This window comes from Aedes aegypti, chromosome 3 (genome assembly GCF_002204515.2).
Source record: "Aedes aegypti strain LVP_AGWG chromosome 3, AaegL5.0 Primary Assembly, whole genome shotgun sequence".
Lineage (NCBI taxonomy): Eukaryota > Metazoa > Arthropoda > Insecta > Diptera > Culicidae > Aedes > Aedes aegypti.
Window position 1 is genome coordinate 182893354 of NC_035109.1, and position 17382 is coordinate 182910735.

Sequence of the window (17382 nt, forward strand, 5' to 3'; positions counted from 1 at the left end):
AAAATGTACACAATTTAAGAAAATATACCGTTGAAATTGTGGCTTGAATGTCTATTCACTGCACTTGAACTTTTCCCCTATCGATAATTTAACTATTCAAAAAACGCAAATTTGTAGAAGACGAAACTTCACCTCATGCCAAACCACACACTTTATTGATTACGCCTGTGTTTTTGTTTATCAAAGTGATGGGCGCATCTGGCATCGAAATCAAAACACGGCGAGAGTAAACGGCGACACTGCAAACAAAAAATTAACAAGGCGTACATGGCGGGCTTAATTGAAACCAGAATGTAAACACGGCGCAAAAGTAATAGGTGACACTGAAAATAATATCGATTACAGGCTCATAACATTGGGCGATACTGGCATTCTCGAGTACGTTTTAGGCGAAACCTTTAAAAAAAATTTGAGTACGAAATAGCTAGGGGAATTGTAGGAGATGTTTGTGGTATTGATGAGGATTTTGAAACTTGGTTTATAAAATGTGTATTAAAGTGAAAAGGTTAAAGTTTGAGTATATTTTCTCCAATTGGGATTTAAAATTGCACATGAGAATTTCATTGATTATTTTCTCATTGTTATTGATTTGTCAGATAGGCCCTTATCGCGAATCCCTCTCGATCTCTTTTTGTTGTCTCTTATAGAACGAGAGCAGAGCTCACTCATACACTCTGAAAAAAATCTAAACTAATCAGTTTAAAAGTCACACTAAATCACGTTTCGCCTGGTTGACCCCAAGTCTTGTTTAGGAGCTAGCTATACGGCCTTAGTATAACCTTGTGGTAGACGTAACCTAGTTTATACTGGAGCTATCCTGGATCTTGATTACAACCCAAACCAGCATATGTTTTTCATTTTGATAAATTGGAATCCAAAGCTTACTAAAATAAAAGAAAACCTGAATAAAACATTTATTGAACTATGAAACAAAAAACTTGATTGCTCTTAAAGCATACAATCACGGGGAACGCGATATTGACGAACGTAAATACTGATATCCACAATGAACGTCTTGGGGTTCCTGCAGGAGGTACTTATGTGGTCAAACTGTTGTTGCTGGAACATCAGGAATCCCATTCCACGTCGGGATGATAGTTTGGCCGCTCCAGAATGCGGTTCCACTAGAGATCTCGTGCACAATCCTGTCTTCGAGGTAATCACCGATGTGACATTTCCGATGGTGTTTCATCTATCCGGAAAACAGTGCTTCCAATGTTTACGCCATAGTCCAGGTTCCCGATTGTGGCATTTCTTCTACTAGGGCCGTGGTGGAACGTTATCCGGAAATCAATAACAGAACAGCAATTGTAGAGGCTAATTCGGAAAGTGTACGGCCACCGTATCTTCCACACAAAAATGCAAACTAGACGGGCCAATTTGTTCCAAAATGTTCCTACAACAAAAACCGCCGTTCATAAATCGATCTTTCAGTATCAGTTGTCAAATTTATTCAGTTTATTACCTGTTTTATGGCCGAAAAAGTCCAAGTTTTAGGCAGCCGGTACGGGAACAAAACAAAAACAAAATGAACGACACCGTGAAAAAAATGTGTTCACAGAAAAAACTGTAAAAATTACCATCAAGAAAATTTAGCATAGTTTAAGATATAATATTCATTTAGTATACATCGTAGACAGTGTCTAGTATATGTTCAAACAATGACAACAAATATTGTTATTTAAACTAATCATGATTTGTATTTATTTTGAGTGTACGGATGTTCACTGTTCACAACATCAACAATGTAGCTGGTGCGATTGTGGGGAAACGCTCCATAGCACACAAAATCAATACTTGCATTTCGTTCTAAAGAAACAAATTCGCACAGGTTCTCACATTTTTTTTATCTGTAATCTATGGTTTAATTATCTCAATAAACTTTGACAATTTTATTTAGCTTAAAATCATTCATTTAATTGTACAGATTTTGTCGCTCTCCATTTGTTTTGTACTGTTCTCCCTCGTATGGAAGGTAAACATCCCAAAAATATACATGTGTGCGTGCAATTCGTTACTGGAGTATAAATTTAAGCTCCCGATAAGAAGGCACGGCTTAGTATGTCAAATCTCATAGTGAAAAAATAGGATGCCATCCGACTGCTTCAACCTGCTCTACAGGACTCCAGGTACGCTGCTAACCGATATCAACCGAAAATTCAGATCTGTTTTGTTGAACTTTGCTCCGTTAAAACATGCGAAACAGATGTGCCTCTCAACGTCTGGTTCGCTCGAATCCATCAATATCTGGTGCTGGACACAAATACGTTCACGGGATTACAAAAGGATTGGATGCCGTGCTGCATTTTATGAATGGTATCTCGGGACGGAAAATCAAGGATGTTCACGTAGTACATGGCGTAGTGCACCATTCCTTTTCGCTCAATGAAAAACCTTTGCGACCATGGGTACTAGTTCATACAAACGGGAGCATTTTAGCAGCGCACTGCGATTGTGCTATAGGAATACTGAAGGCATGTAGTCACGTTGGTGCAACCCTTCTCGCACTTGATGGAATCCGAAATGCTGTACTGGAAAAAAAGGTAAGAAATTATGAATGCTTTAACTTACAACACACTCTACCAGTCCAACATTTTTGTAGATATTGGTGATGGATTTGCCAGCGTACTGAAAACGACCTCCCGTTTCCGTTACTGCAGATTTATATAAAAAAGTGCGGAGCATAGATTTAGGTCGGACGATTAAACGAACACATTCGTACAGACGGCCGGATGCATCTGATACGTCAGGTGCTATTCAAAGTGATAATATAAAAGTTGCCGCCGTGATGCAGTTTTGTAGTGATAGTTATCTTAACTTTAAATGCACTTCTTGCTCAAATGATGATGAAATATGATGAAATATGTTATCGCATAGTTTCCCAAACTGTGGGTCGCGACCCCCAGGGGGGTCGTGAGCTAGTCTTTGGTGGGTCGCGAAAAAAATCCAAAGTACGAATTTATTTCCAAAGTTTTTTTCTATGTTTCCTTAAACTTAAATTCTTACTTTATGACAAAACAAGTTTTTTCCAATGATCAGGAATTCAGTCAGTTGGCACTATCTATATTATTCTAAGGTTAAGGTCTAAGGCTGAGAAGAACGTCGCCAATAAAGCCTTCTTTAATCGTTCTTTCTTAATAAGCTATACTCGAACTTCCATGAGTCGAAGAGAATATTGGCCCATGGAAATATCGAATGTGATGAACATTATAGTACTCAGGTTTTTTTTTTTTAATTTTCAATATGGTTCACGGTTTCAAAATCTCTATTATCATCAAACCTGCATGCTTCTCCGATATTTCTACGAAAACGTTCAGCATTCGGTCTAAGATTTTGTGGTTAGAAGGATAAAAAATATTCTGTCGAAAAAAAATTCACATACCTACAATTTTAGCTGCGAAATTGTCTTTTCTTGGATTGAGTTTGTAAAACAATCCTTAAACTTGAAAGTATTCCATTTTCTCCAACAAAATATTTTCAAACTTTCAGTATGTGAAGCAAACTTTCAAGGTCGAATAGTTATTGGTGGTGCATGCAACTTCGATTATAATCGAAATATTGATTCCGTGTGGTTCCGTGAGTCAATATTGAGCAATGGAACATCGACTCATGGAGGTGTGACTTAATTGAAAAACAAAAAATGCTAGAATATAATCAGTTCTATATGGAAATTTGATTGATGTCGAGACATTCAATCAATCCTTAGTGTTGTTAAAAGAATTTTCTATATTGAGACAGAAATCTTGTAACGAGCAGTTGCAAGTACAAAAGTAAAATAAATGATTTTATTCACTGTTTTTTTAATCAAACATAGTTCATGTCAATGTCAATTACGTGTGGTATTGTGATATTGTGATCAAATCTCATTCCCATCATAGTAATAAGTGACCTCAGAAGCTTCAGTACAAAACTTGTTTCTGTACAATTTTTCACTGGTGGGTCGCAAAGAATACCCTTGTTGGATAGGTGGGTCGCGCAATCAAAAAGTTTGGGAAGCTATGTGTTATCGGATACGGATCGGGTTCGGGCTTAAAAATAGTCGGGTTCAGTCGGGTTTGGGTCGGTTTTGGTGAAAATTGTTCACAAAGTAACAACCTGAAAGCTTCCCTATGCATCAAAAACGATGAATTTATTATCTTTTTGAACTCGGGTTCCATTCGGGTTTTTTCGTAGAAAACTTTTTCGGGTTTCGGGTCGGGTTCGGGTTTGAACAGCGAAAATTTTTCGGGTTCGGGTCGGGTCCGGGTTTGCTTTTCAATTTTTGTCTCGGGTTCGGGTCGGGTCCGGGTTTGAAGCAATAAAATAAGTCGGGTACGGGTCGGGTTCGGGTTTGAAAAATGTGAAACCCGACCATCTCTAGTAAACATCCCAAAAATATACATGTGTGCGTGCAATTCGTTACTGGAGTATAAATTTAAACTCCCGATAAGAAGGCACGGCTTAGTACCGTAAAACGGAGTAACTTTGATAGTTTTTACGAAGAAAACTTGAATATTTATGCATGCTGTTTCAAAGAATAATAATTTATATTTTTAAAACAAGTATTGGCATCCTAGCTATCGATTGCAGTTGATAGATTTCCAAAAGATTTATTATGAATGGATATATAATTTTTCATATAATCAAAAGTTGGTTTTCTGTTTTGGGGTAACTTTGATAATGGAGTATGAATCGAACAAAATTGAATGAATAACGAACATTTGTAGGGCATTGCATACCTCTAGGCGTTTAACGTTATATAGAAATTTCTGACTTAGATTACAAAAATGGTCCCAGTTTGTGAAAATGCTATTCGCTAAGAGATTTGAGACCGTATTCAAGTTCTATGATAACTAGGCTGTCAAAGATAAGTGGACAACTATTCAAAACTACATCAAATAGTGATCGTAGAACAGATTGTTTGTAAGCGTTTCGAAAATGCTAAAATTGTGTCAATTTTTAATATTCGTATAAAAAGCCTCAAATGCACTTGATTCCAATGAAAACAGCTTTGACATGAAGTGTCATACTAATACTCTTTACTTTTGCATTTGTTTTGCTTGACTGATTTACAGAATCTTCGTTATTTCGTTTAATATGTTGTGGGTCTCGCACTATCAAAGTTACCCGCATTATCAAAGTTACCCCGTTTTACGATATGTCAAATCTCATAGTGAAAAAATAGGATGCCAACCTGCTTTACAGGACTCCAGGTACGCTGCTAACCGATATCAACCGAAAATTCAGATCTGTTTTGTAGACCTTTCCTCCGTTAAAACATGCGAAACAGATGTGCCTCTCAACGTCTGGTTCGCCCGAATCCATCAATATCTGGTGCTGGACACAAATCCGTTCACGGGATTACAAAAGGATTGGACGCCGTGCTGCATTTTATGAATGGTATCTCGGGACGGAAAATCAAGGATGTTCACGTAGTACATGGCGTAGTGCATCATTCCTTTTCGCTCAGTCAAAAATCTTCGCGACCATGGGTACTAGTTCATACAAACGGGAGCATTTTAGCAGCGCACTGCGATTGAGCTATAGGAATACTGAAGGCATGTAGTCACGTTGGTGCAACCCTTCTCGCACTTGATGGTATCCGAAATGTTGTACTGGAAAAAAGGTAAGAAATGATGAATGCTATAACTTACAAAACACTCTGCCAGTCCAACATTTTTGTAGATATTGGCGATGGATTTGCCAGCGTACTGAAAACGACCTCCCGTTTCCGTTACTGCAGATTAATATTAAAAGTGCGGGGCATAGATTTCGGTCGGACGATTAAATGAACACATTCGTACAGACGTTTAAGCTGCAATCCTCACATTATTACGAATGCAAACGGGGAAATTTTGTTCAACCCTAACCATAAATACTGTTTACAAATTATCATGCAGATTCATTTGCGCAACGCTAGCTGCGGATACTTTGTCGTATGGTCACCAGAGCCTTTATTGATTTTTCAAGTCAAACGAAATGAAACATTCTCGAATATTTATAGGAAGACGCCATTTGTTTTATTAGTAACGTTATCTTGCCTGAATTACTGTTTAAATGTTATACTCCAACCTTAACTCCAATTCAAACCCAAAATTGAAAAGGAACAAAATACAAAAAACAATTGATCAACACTTAAACAGTCTAAAAAGCATATTTGCACTCTTGTTTAGAATTCTGAGCAAATTGAGTAAATTAAAAATGCGATAAACAATTCTGCACTGAATCATGAGGAAACAACGGAAGGGCACAAATTAACAAGAACTGCAGCTGCGACTAATATTTGATCAATCGCAGGTAAATCATTATTCCATTTCCGGGATCAAGCTGATAGGAATTTCATGTGACAAAATCAGATATTATTGTCGATAACTTTTTCCACGTGTATGCATAGTGAAGATAGCGTCCAGAGGTTCTCGCTGGCGGTTTTTTATTTTGAATGCAGGATAGGTCACGGATGCCGCGAGTGGTGTAAGCTACTCACCTATCAAGAATCCCCTGTCTGCCATCACAAAATCACCTTCTTCTATCGTATTAAGAAATCCGGACATTTTGACAATTTTTTTGTCTGATGTTCTGCCACCGAAGCATTCGGATACATATATAATGTTTCCAGATGCGCTTATTCCTATCAAAATGTTTACAGTTTTGTGTTTTTTGTAATCATAAAAAAAAACATTCGCATTAGCTTTCATTGCCTTTGGGTTTGGTGATTTCATATGAATATCGAAGCAATCAATAATAATCGTTACTACATCCTTATATTCATGTTTGAATACTGAAATTGTATAAGTAACCTAACGTATAATATGGCTCATTAAGCCGAATCTTACACAGAGTCAGCACGAATGCTTCCTCTCACGTAAGCTCCGAGAAACTCGGTATGTCTTCCCCTAACTAAAGCATCAAACAAATGTTTTAGAACGCGTTCACTCTTAAGATCTGTGAAGTATTTACACTTTACATCATTGGACGCAAGTGCGGTAAGCGTGAGCTTTGATGTTCCTTGAGTGTTCGATAATTCACACTGTAGTCTTGCAACCTGACTCATTTATTTTTTCAATTTCATATCTTTGTGATTCAATGCAGTTTGCATCTCTCTAGTTTCCTTATCCAAAATTTCACTAGTTTGTACACAAACATCACTTGAGAAAGAAGTATATTTTGACATACTGACATCTCTGGAGACGGTGAAATCATTAAGAGTGGTATGATTAATATCGTTGCTCTCTAGCAATTTTCCATGTCCAAATCAAATGCTTTCAATATAAGTACTCTCTTAGCTCTACTTACGTACCTGCAATGTAAATTGTTTGTTAAAATACATAAATATTATTTGAAACATTCTGACTTACTTCTCGGAATTTGGAATCACAGCAATGCTGGAGGGAGCACCATAAGCTTTCGCATTGTTAGCTGCTTGATATATCTGGAGTGGAGCTTGATTGAATGCATAGGCCTTGGACAAATTCAGTTTTGGAATCCAGTCTACTTGGGGGATGTCCCCAAGCTCCCTGCAGGTTTTCCAGAAACGAAATGCCTACTGCAAACGCGAATGTACGGCGGTGGATTACGATCCAACATCAATATTTTGATCCATTTTAGTCTTCGTTTCATCATCAACTTGCGGGATATTTCGTCCGTCCGTTTATGTACCGATGGTATACCATAAAAACTGAGGTTTTTATCACTTCCATAATTGCGACAACCAGCAACAACACAATTTAAAACCATTTTGAACAATTTAAAATTCAACTTATGTGAGTGATAAACAAACATTTGTGACAACGGTGGTTTTGACGGGATAACAAATGTTAGTGTGCGTACGCCAAACGTCAATCATTTCTATAAGGTTAGCAATAATGACCTAGAACAAAGTCAGAGATGATCGATATCCGTCATTAGCTGATGACCAATTCTCGCGTTCAGTATCATAAGGGTTAACTGCAGTGATCGATTTCTCTTTAGATAGTTACTCGGCCGGATGACTGTTTACAGCTGCTTTTTTCGATTCAGTAGTACAGTAAAATACTCATCGTCCTTATTCATGCTGCATCGCAAAATGTGACGAAAATTGTTCGATTTTTATGTACTAATCGAAAGAGAAAATCGACGAAGAGAAATCGATCAATGCAGATAAGCCTGTATGATACTAAACGCGAGAATTATCTCATCAGGCAACACTATTGAAAGACTATAAAAGCTATCAGAGGTATTGTGTAGGTTTATTTTATCTATTGCTCTATTATCTATTGTTGATAAGAATTAATAAGTGAAACCAACAACTCGTGTGTAAGTTACTCCCAGCTTCCGAAGTCCCCGAATAGGTACAACAAAAGTTAGCGACAAGGTAAAGTGGAGAGTGTAGTGATGATCAACGCAAAGTGTACCTACCGCATGGCAAAAATCACGTGGAGCGCAGAAACAGAGTGAGGTTAAGTGTTACCGATTGTTCAGTGCACAATAGGCTGATATACAAAAGTGTATCCAGTTTTGAAGAACACGTGTCGCGAAACGAAGTGTAATTGCTATCGTTTGATCAGTGTGGAACCTTCCAAAGATGACCGAAGAAGTCAATACCAAACACGTGGTGGCCGGACCGTCCGGTAGTGGTAGGTGCTGGTGAAGATTTGGCAGCAAAAATAGCAAACTTTCGTTTTGCTACTCGGCATAGTATTCTAAGAGTATTTCCACAGTTATTAACTGAGAGCTTTCTTTGCCTAAGTGACCATTTTCGCATCCGTATATCGTGTGGCAGGTACGATTATACTCTATGAAATTTCCATTACGAAAAGATCCTGGACCGATCGGGAATCGAATGCAGACACCTTCAGCATGGCTTTGCTTTGTAGCCGTGGACTCTAACCACTCGGCTAATGAAGGCCCCAATTATACATTACTGACCGGCCAAAATTAATTATTGCTGACCAGCCACTACCAGACCTGCGATTCAACTGTTCGATATTACCAATGGCTGTATGAAGCCTACGCACAGCACAGCTCTTCTTCTGCCAAACTTTTCTGGGTGTAGATGTGGTACAAAATTCTTTGTGGTTGCTTCCGGCATCAGAGCTCGCTCACTGACTGGTTGGCTTCTGGGCGGAAATATTTGCTGCGGAAAACAGTCTAATTAAAAAAGTTTTCTATCATAAAATTGATTTATTCATGGTACCAGACTGGATAAAAGCGTGAAAAGTGCACCACCATGGTGGTGCCGCATAGGTTAGGTCGGCTTAACGGAAACCGACGCGACGATTCGTTAGTCATGCCAGAGCAATTTGAGAAAAGATTATAACTTTTTATTATTCGGCTCGGCCAACGGCTTATTGATCTTTCTTGGTCGTTTTATTTTGTTTCAGGATTATGTGTTTGATTAATGACAGCACTCGTTTCGGTGACTTTACGGAGGAAGAGAAGCTTAATGCAGCATGCATGTACGATGATCAAAGTATCCATTTGGCAAACCAAAGCATGGGTCTCAAGTAAAAAAATATTTAAAGCTTTTTGTATCCGAAAGATAAAGGGGAAGTGAATGAACACATGTTTCATTAAAAACGAAGAATTGATGATAATTAATTGGGATTTCCCAGCTTAATAGCTAGCTGTATTCTTGTCTAGGTATATTCAATGTCTATGTGTCTAGAGAATAAACATAATATTCGGCCCAGTTTGTAAGGTTTTTTATTTTCTCAGTGACTGCTAAGAGCTATGAACAATTAAGAACGGGCAGCTCACGAGACAAACGTGACAATGGAAGTTGTGACAAATTATGTGGAAATTTCATGCGAACACTCCTGCCAGAAACTTCACAAAGTGATGGAATTTTGAACCTATTGCTCAATATTGCGCTACAAAAAGTGTTACGTGAAGAGCTGGGCTTAACAGCCAGGGTACAATTTTTAACAGATCCAGCCAATTTGTTTGCTTCGCTGATGATGTCCAAGCTGTAAATTAAAAAACAATGAAGAAAAAATATGTCAACTTTTCTAAGCAACAATATTTTTTCTGGCCCGCAGTTAATGTCTGTGGATGTGATCATATGACATTCAGCTAGAATGTAACTCACGAAATCAAGTGCATCTAGAAATGGCATTTCAAGGCAATATCAACGAATGAATGCTTGTTTGAAAATGAATGCTAACAACTTCGGACTCTTGAGAAAACCAAGCCAACAAAACAAATTGCTAGAATCTTTTCAAAGAATGGATTCGAATTTGTATTTCAAAACTTCAGTGGTTCCTTGGGCTACCGGGCATAATCCAGAGCTTCTGCTGCATAATTGTTTAGTACTGCAGACGAGCTATTCTCGTGCTTTGTTCCTACACCCCGATGATTTGAATCTCGAGCTAAATAGCCTCCATCACTTTGCCATGTTTCTCACTGGGGTGGAATATGGCGGGCGTGTTTTATCTTTGATTATAACTTCTCGAGAAGCACGTAGTCCTCTAGAACTCGCCTTTCCACTAGCGTTAAATGTTCCGAAACGCCCGGAGCCCGGCCAAAAAATAAATTACCACACATTTTGAGCAAACAAAGTGTTCACCGGGCAAAGGACTCTAATTTATGGCGCAAAACGATAGGTACTTGAGTGCGAGAGCAGCACGTAATTGATTCTCGTCCCATGATAGCATTTTCGGTGAAATCGTTAATTGGTGGGCGTAACAATTAATTCTAATGGTGCTGGGATGACTGCATAAAATAAATGGGTAACAATTCTGCTTGATGTTATAATTATAGCTACAATTGGTTTGATAACGTACGTTATTGCCGCGAATTAAGTGCTATAAATGCGACGTTGAACTACTGATGAGAGAGGGGTTGACAAAAGGCAAAACTCCTCAGAGGGTCGCTCACAAAGATGTTGCTAAACAAAAATTGTTTGTCATGCAATACGAAGTCTCGTGGAGATATATATACAGCATTGAAGAGAATAAAGTACGCATTGGCCTTTTTTTCATACAAAATGGTCAAGTTTGGAGGCTTGGATCTTTGCCTCTAAACAAACTTTATGGTTAATTTACAATTTTGACAAGAATCGTGCAATTTTGAATAAGAAATAACTTATAAATGAAAATATTTATAGCTATTTGCTATTAGGGCTATTTACAAGGTTGATAAATGATGACATGGCTTACCATTGGTATCTCGTGTACATGAAGGAATAAAATAGACCCCTCTGTACGGTCCTTAGCCTCCTGCCCAGCAACTTCTATCACTACCTCCTCGTGGTACTGACCGGGGTACGAGCAACCTTAGGGAAGATCGGCTAACCAACCCCGTTGGGAACTTTGGTAATACGCTGTCAGGGAAGAAGGGGGGGGGGGGGTTTGGTTCTGCGTCTGTAGTGCCAGAGATGGACTCTAAGTTAAACTGTGCGTTATGGCCTTCCGAACATTTAGAGGGAATGGTCCTTCGGAAATCTAGGGGGTTGTAAGAAAATCAAGCAACAAAGAATCAACGAGAGAATACGAACCGGGACAATCGGCGAAGACCACAGCAACGTAAAGGGACTAGCGATTGGAAGCTCGGCACGTGGAACTGTAAATCTCTCAACTTCATCGGGAGCACACGCATACTCGCCAACGTGCTGGACCGCGGATTTGGCATCGTAGCGTTGCAGGAAGTGTGTTGGAAGGCATCAATTGTGCGAATGTTTAGAGGTAATCATACCATCTACCAAAGGCCGGTTCTTCAACTTCAGCATAATAAACGTGCACAGCTCTCAGTGCGCATCGTACCTTCGTGCTGTGCGTACACGAATTCTCTCTGCTCTTGGAAGTTTTCTCAAAAACTACCTAAAGCAATAAAACAGTACTTTTCAGTGCTACAAAAACAGTACTTTTCAGTGCTAAAATTAAAAACGGTACTTTTCAGTGCTACCCAAACAGTACTTTTCAGTACTATTTTTTCTACTATTGATCCCTTTACGATCCTTGTTTGGACCCGTGCCTTCGATTTTTCGTTGGACCCGTTGGCGAAAGCTAGCGGTGGTAATCCTACTTGGACACCGTCTAGGGAAAAAACCTCTCGAAGGTCACGTCTTCTTTCGTTTATTAACTAAACATGGTATCAACAACTAACAAAAGGAAGGGTGAATCTCTGAATTCACTACTTCCTTCCAAAAAAGTGGGTTTTAAAACTGTCACTACACGTGGCAAGAATGGAAGAAAGGACGTTTCCCCGGAATGCGAACTTTCTTCCAAGGGTGAAATGAATAATTGTATCGAAATGAGCAATCAGTTCGATGCTCTAGACAAATTTTCCGAACACCAAATCGATGCAGCCTCTAGCCCAGGCTCTTTGATTCAAGTGAGGAAGCAAAGAGTGCCGCCTATCGTGGTCAGTTGTTCCGAATTTGGGGGATTTAGGCAGGAGATCTTGAACTCCATTAGGGGAATCAAGGTTTCCTTCCAAATCGCAAAAAAAGGAGACTGTCGCGTTTTGCCGGAAACTCTTAAAGATCGTGAACTTCTTCTCAAACATCTTGTAGAGAAGAAGCACAAATTTTTTACTTATGACGACAAAACTGAACGTTTGTTAAAAGTTGTCTTGAAAGGTCTCTCAAGTGACTATAAATCACCTGAAGAGATCAAAAATGGAATAAATGATTTACTTGGATTTTCCCCAGTCCAAGTAATCATTATGAAAAAGAGAACCCAATCTGGCATTGTTCGGAAAGGGCTTTCTCAAGAATTTTATTTAGTTCACTTTAACAAAAAAGAACTAAATAACATTAAAGCTTTAGAAAAAGCAAAACTTTTGTTTGATGTCCGTGTGACATGGGAACATTTCCAGAAACCTGGAGGAAATTACCAGAACCCCACTCAGTGCCGTCGGTGCCAAAAGTGGGGTCATGGTACAAAAAATTGTCGCATGGATGCTAAATGCATGATTTGCGGAGGTTCTTCTCACGCCAAAGACGTCTGTCCAGTGAAGGAAGATACCACCAAATTCATATGCTGTAATTGCGGGGCTAATCATAAGTCCAATTTTTGGAATTGTCCTTCACGCAAAAGGGTCATTGAGGCTCGTGCCAGGCAGATGAAAGATAATATCCGTTACGATAACGGTCGTTTCCGGAATTTGCCTGGTAGAGTATCGAACAATGCTCATTTTTCATTTAACGATCGCTTGATCATGAATCATACCCATCAGGAAGATCATAATCATGCTCATTCACAAACTAATTTTAATCCGTCGGGTAGCCGTTCGAATCTTTCTATTTCGAATGTATCTACCCACGGTAAATCCTTTGCCGATATCGTAGCAGGAAATTCTACCTCCTCCCCTGTTCGATCAATTGGTACCCATTCTACTTGTTTCAAATAAAATGGAAAAAACCCTACCGCCACAGGTAACTCCGCTTCTTCGTCTACCGGAAATTCTAATGGGAAATCACATGACATGTCTGCCTCTGATTTTAATTTTCTAACTGAACAATTGAATCTAATGATTGATGCAATGTTCAAAGCCACCACTATGACTGAAGCAGTCCAAGTAGGTGTAAAATTTACAAATCAAATTGTTATTGGATTACGTTTTTCTAATGGATCCAAATAATAATTTAAATATTTTAAATTGGAATGCTCGTTCTCTGAATGGTAAAGAGGACGAGCTGTTTAACTTTCTTACGGTTAATAACGTGCATATAGCAGTTATTACCGAAACGTATTTAAAACCTGGATCTAAACTCAAAAGAGATCCTAACTTTTTTGTTTATCGTAATGATAGACTTGATGGGGCATGTGGGGGAGTTGCAATCATCATTCATAGGCGTATAAAACATCAACTGTTTTCATCATTTGAAACTAAAGTTTTTGAAACTTTAGGTGTTTCTGTTGAAACACAGTTTGGTAAATATACTTTCATAGCTGCCTATTTGCCTTTTCAATGCTCTGGACAGCAAGTTAATTTGCTCCAAACTGACTTGCGTAAATTGACTCGCAATAAGTCAAAATTTTTTGTCATTGGTGACTTTAATGCCAAACATCGGTCATGGAATAATTGTCAAAGTAATTCCAACGGCAGAATTTTATTTGATGAGTGCTCTTCAGGATATTTCTCAATTCAATACCCTGATAGCCCCACATGTTTTTCCTCTTCTAGAAATCCATCTACGATTGATTTGGTCTTAACCGACTCTAGTCATCTTTGTAGCCAACTGATTACTCATGCTGATTTTGATTCTGATCATGTCCCTGTTACATTTCAAATATCCCAAGAAGCGATTCTCAATCCTATCAGCTCCACTTTCAATTATTTACGAGCCGACTGGAATATATATGAAACGTATGTTGACTCTAATCTTGATGTTAACATTTCTTTAGAAACTAAACTTGATATTGACAATGCTCTTGAAACTTTAACAAATTCCATTGAAGCCCGGAGCATTGCAATTCCAAAATGTGAAGTAAAATTTGAATCCGTGATTATAGACGATGATCTTAAACTCTTGATCCGTCTTAAAAACGTGAGGAGAAGGCAATTTCAACGCACTCGCGATCCTGCTATGAAAATTATATGGCAGGATTTGCAGAAAGAAATCAAGAAACGTTTTTCTCAATTAAGAAACAAAAATTTTGAAAATAAAATTTCTCAATTGGACCCTGGCTCTAAGCCCTTTTGGAAATTATCTAAAATCTTGAAAAAACCTCAGAAGCCAATACCGGCATTGAAAGAGGAAAACCATTTTGTTACTAACTAATTGCGAAAAAGCTCAAAAACTTGCTATGCAGTTTGAAAGTGCGCACAATTTTAATTTAGGACTTACTAGTCCAATTGAAAATGAAGTTACTCAGGAGTTCGAAAATATTCTCAATCAAAGAGCGTTTTCGAAAATGCCTGGGAGACTGATTTGGAAGAAGTGAGAACTATTATTAAAAAAAATCAAAAACATGAAAGCTCCTGGCGATGATGGAATTTTCTACATCCTCATCAAGAAACTTCCAGAAAGTAGCTTATCATTTTTAGTTGATATATTTAACAAATGTTTTCAATTAGCATATTTTCCTGACAAATGGAAAAATGCTAAGGTTGTTCCAATTTTAAAACCAGACAAAAATCCTGCAGAAGCTTCTAGCTATCGTCCAATCAGTTTGCTTTCCTCCATCAGTAAACTTTTTGAAAAGGTTATTTTGAACAGAATGATGGCCCACATCAACGAAAATTCAATTTTTGCCAGTGAACAGTTCGGATTCCGCCATGGACATTCGACCACTCATCAACTTTTACGTGTAACAAATTTGATCCGTTCCAACAAATCTGAAGGCTATTCTACTGGTCTTGCTCTTCTAGACATAGAAAAAGCATTCGACAGTGTTTGGCATGAAGGTTTGATTGTAAAATTAAAAAACTTTAATTTTCCAACATACATTGTTAGAATAATTCAAAGTTATCTGTCAAATCGTACACTTCAGGTTAATTATCAAAACTCCAGATCTGAAAGACTTCCTGTAAGAGCTGGTGTTCCTCAAGGCAGCATTTTGGGACCAATATTATACAATATTTTCACATCTGACTTACCTGAGTTACCTCAGGGATGTCAAAAATCTTTATTTGCGGATGACACAGGCCTCTCCGCCAGAGGACGAAGCCTGCGTGTCATCTGTAGTCGATTGCAAAAAAGTTTGGATATTTTTTCTTCATACTTGCAAAAATGGAAGATTTCTCCTAATGCTTCCAAAACTCAACTAATAATATTCCCACATAAACCAAAAGCTCTTTATTTGAAACCTTCAAGTAGACATGTTGTCACGATGAGAGGGGTTCCAATAAATTGGTCAGATGAAGTTAAGTATCTAGGGCTCATGCTAGATAAGAATTTAACTTTCAAAAATCACATTGAGGGCATTCAAGCCAAATGTAATAAATATGTAAAATGTCTCTATCCCCTTATTAATAGAAAATCAAAACTTTGTCTTAAGAACAAACTTTTGATATTCAAACAAATTTTCAGGCCAGCCATGTTGTATGCTGTACCAATATGGACTAGCTGTTGTAATACCAGGAAGAAAGCTCTGCAGAGAATTCAAAATAAAATTTTGAAAATGATTCTGAGACTTCCTCCCTGGTATAGTACCAATGAGTTACATAGAATATCCAATGTTGAAACATTGGAACAAATGTCAAATAAAATAATAAATAATTTCAGGCAAAAATCGTTACAATCTTCTATTGCCACGATTAATGCGTTATATGTTTAGGTTAAGTTAGTTTAAGTATATTAAAAACGTTTTTTTTTCTCTTATAAGCAGGTGAAATCAACTCACCTGTAAAAAAAAAACTGAACTGCTACGGCAACTGAAATGTAATATGTTGTTAACCAAATTAGGATGATAGTGTTGTCTAATAACACAGAACACCTAGATATAAGAAATGAATGTTTGGAATGATACTAAAAAAAAAAAAAAAAAAAAAAAAAAAAAAACGTGCACAGCACTCATTCCGGATGCACTGATGATGATAAGAACGCTTTTTACGCGCTGCTCGAACGCGAGTACGACAGCTGCCCAAGCCACGACGTCAAAATCATCATAGGAGATCTCAACGCTCAGATTGGCCAGGAGGATGAATTCAGACAGACTATTGGAACGTTCATTGCTCACTGGCTGATGAATGAAAACGGTTTATGACTAATTGATTTCGCCGCCTCCAAGAATATGGCCATTCGTAGCACCTACTTCCAGCACAGCCCTCCATTCCGGTACACTTGGGGAGATCACCACATCAGACAGAATCACAAATCGACCACGTTATGACTGATGGACGGAACTTCTCCGATATTATCGACGTCAGTTCCTGACTCACCCTCTTCCGGTAATGCAGCCTCGAAGTGCTGCGCGTATGTAGCTGCGACATCCGGTTGCTTAAGGCGCTCTAGGTGATACCTGGGCGGCCGTCGGTACCGTATGTTGTTAACGATGAAGAGTTTTGGGCAAAGTTTAACCATCACAAGATATTGATCAGAGTCGATGTTAGTGCCACGATAGGTCCTATCGTGGCGCTAACATCGTTGCCTGGAGGAGACGGAGTGCAAAGAGATGGAACAGCTGTGCCGGTCTCAAGAAACACGTAAGTTCTATCAGCAGCTCACGCATCCCGCAACAGCTTCGTACCGCGAGACAAGATGTGCAGGAATAAGGATGGGAGCATTTTGATGGACGAGCGTTAGATGATCGAAAGGTGGAAGCAGCACTTTGACGAACACCTGAATGGCACTAAGAGCACAGGCAATTAAGATCGAAACAAGACAGAAAATACTTTCGGTAGTTCGCGGACGATGGAAACCAACCCAAGTAACACCAAATACATCTTTTTGTGCAGCATTAACTATATATTGTTCTATTGAAGCTTTGTTTTAGTATTATATAACATCTTGTGTTATATAGGAGCTATAGTACAGTA

The 17382-nt window shown here is 38.4% G+C and overlaps 1 long non-coding RNA gene across 1 annotated transcript; it reads right to left on the bottom strand.

The window, feature by feature from the left end:
* Nucleotides 1-881: 881 nt before the first annotated feature.
* LOC110678543 lies at nucleotides 882-1504 on the bottom strand. Its single transcript, XR_002501717.1, has 2 exons — nucleotides 1466-1504; nucleotides 882-1396 (listed from the first exon to the last, which is right to left on the bottom strand). It is a non-coding gene; the product is annotated as an uncharacterized LOC110678543 (long non-coding RNA).
* Nucleotides 1505-17382: the final 15878 nt, after the last annotated feature.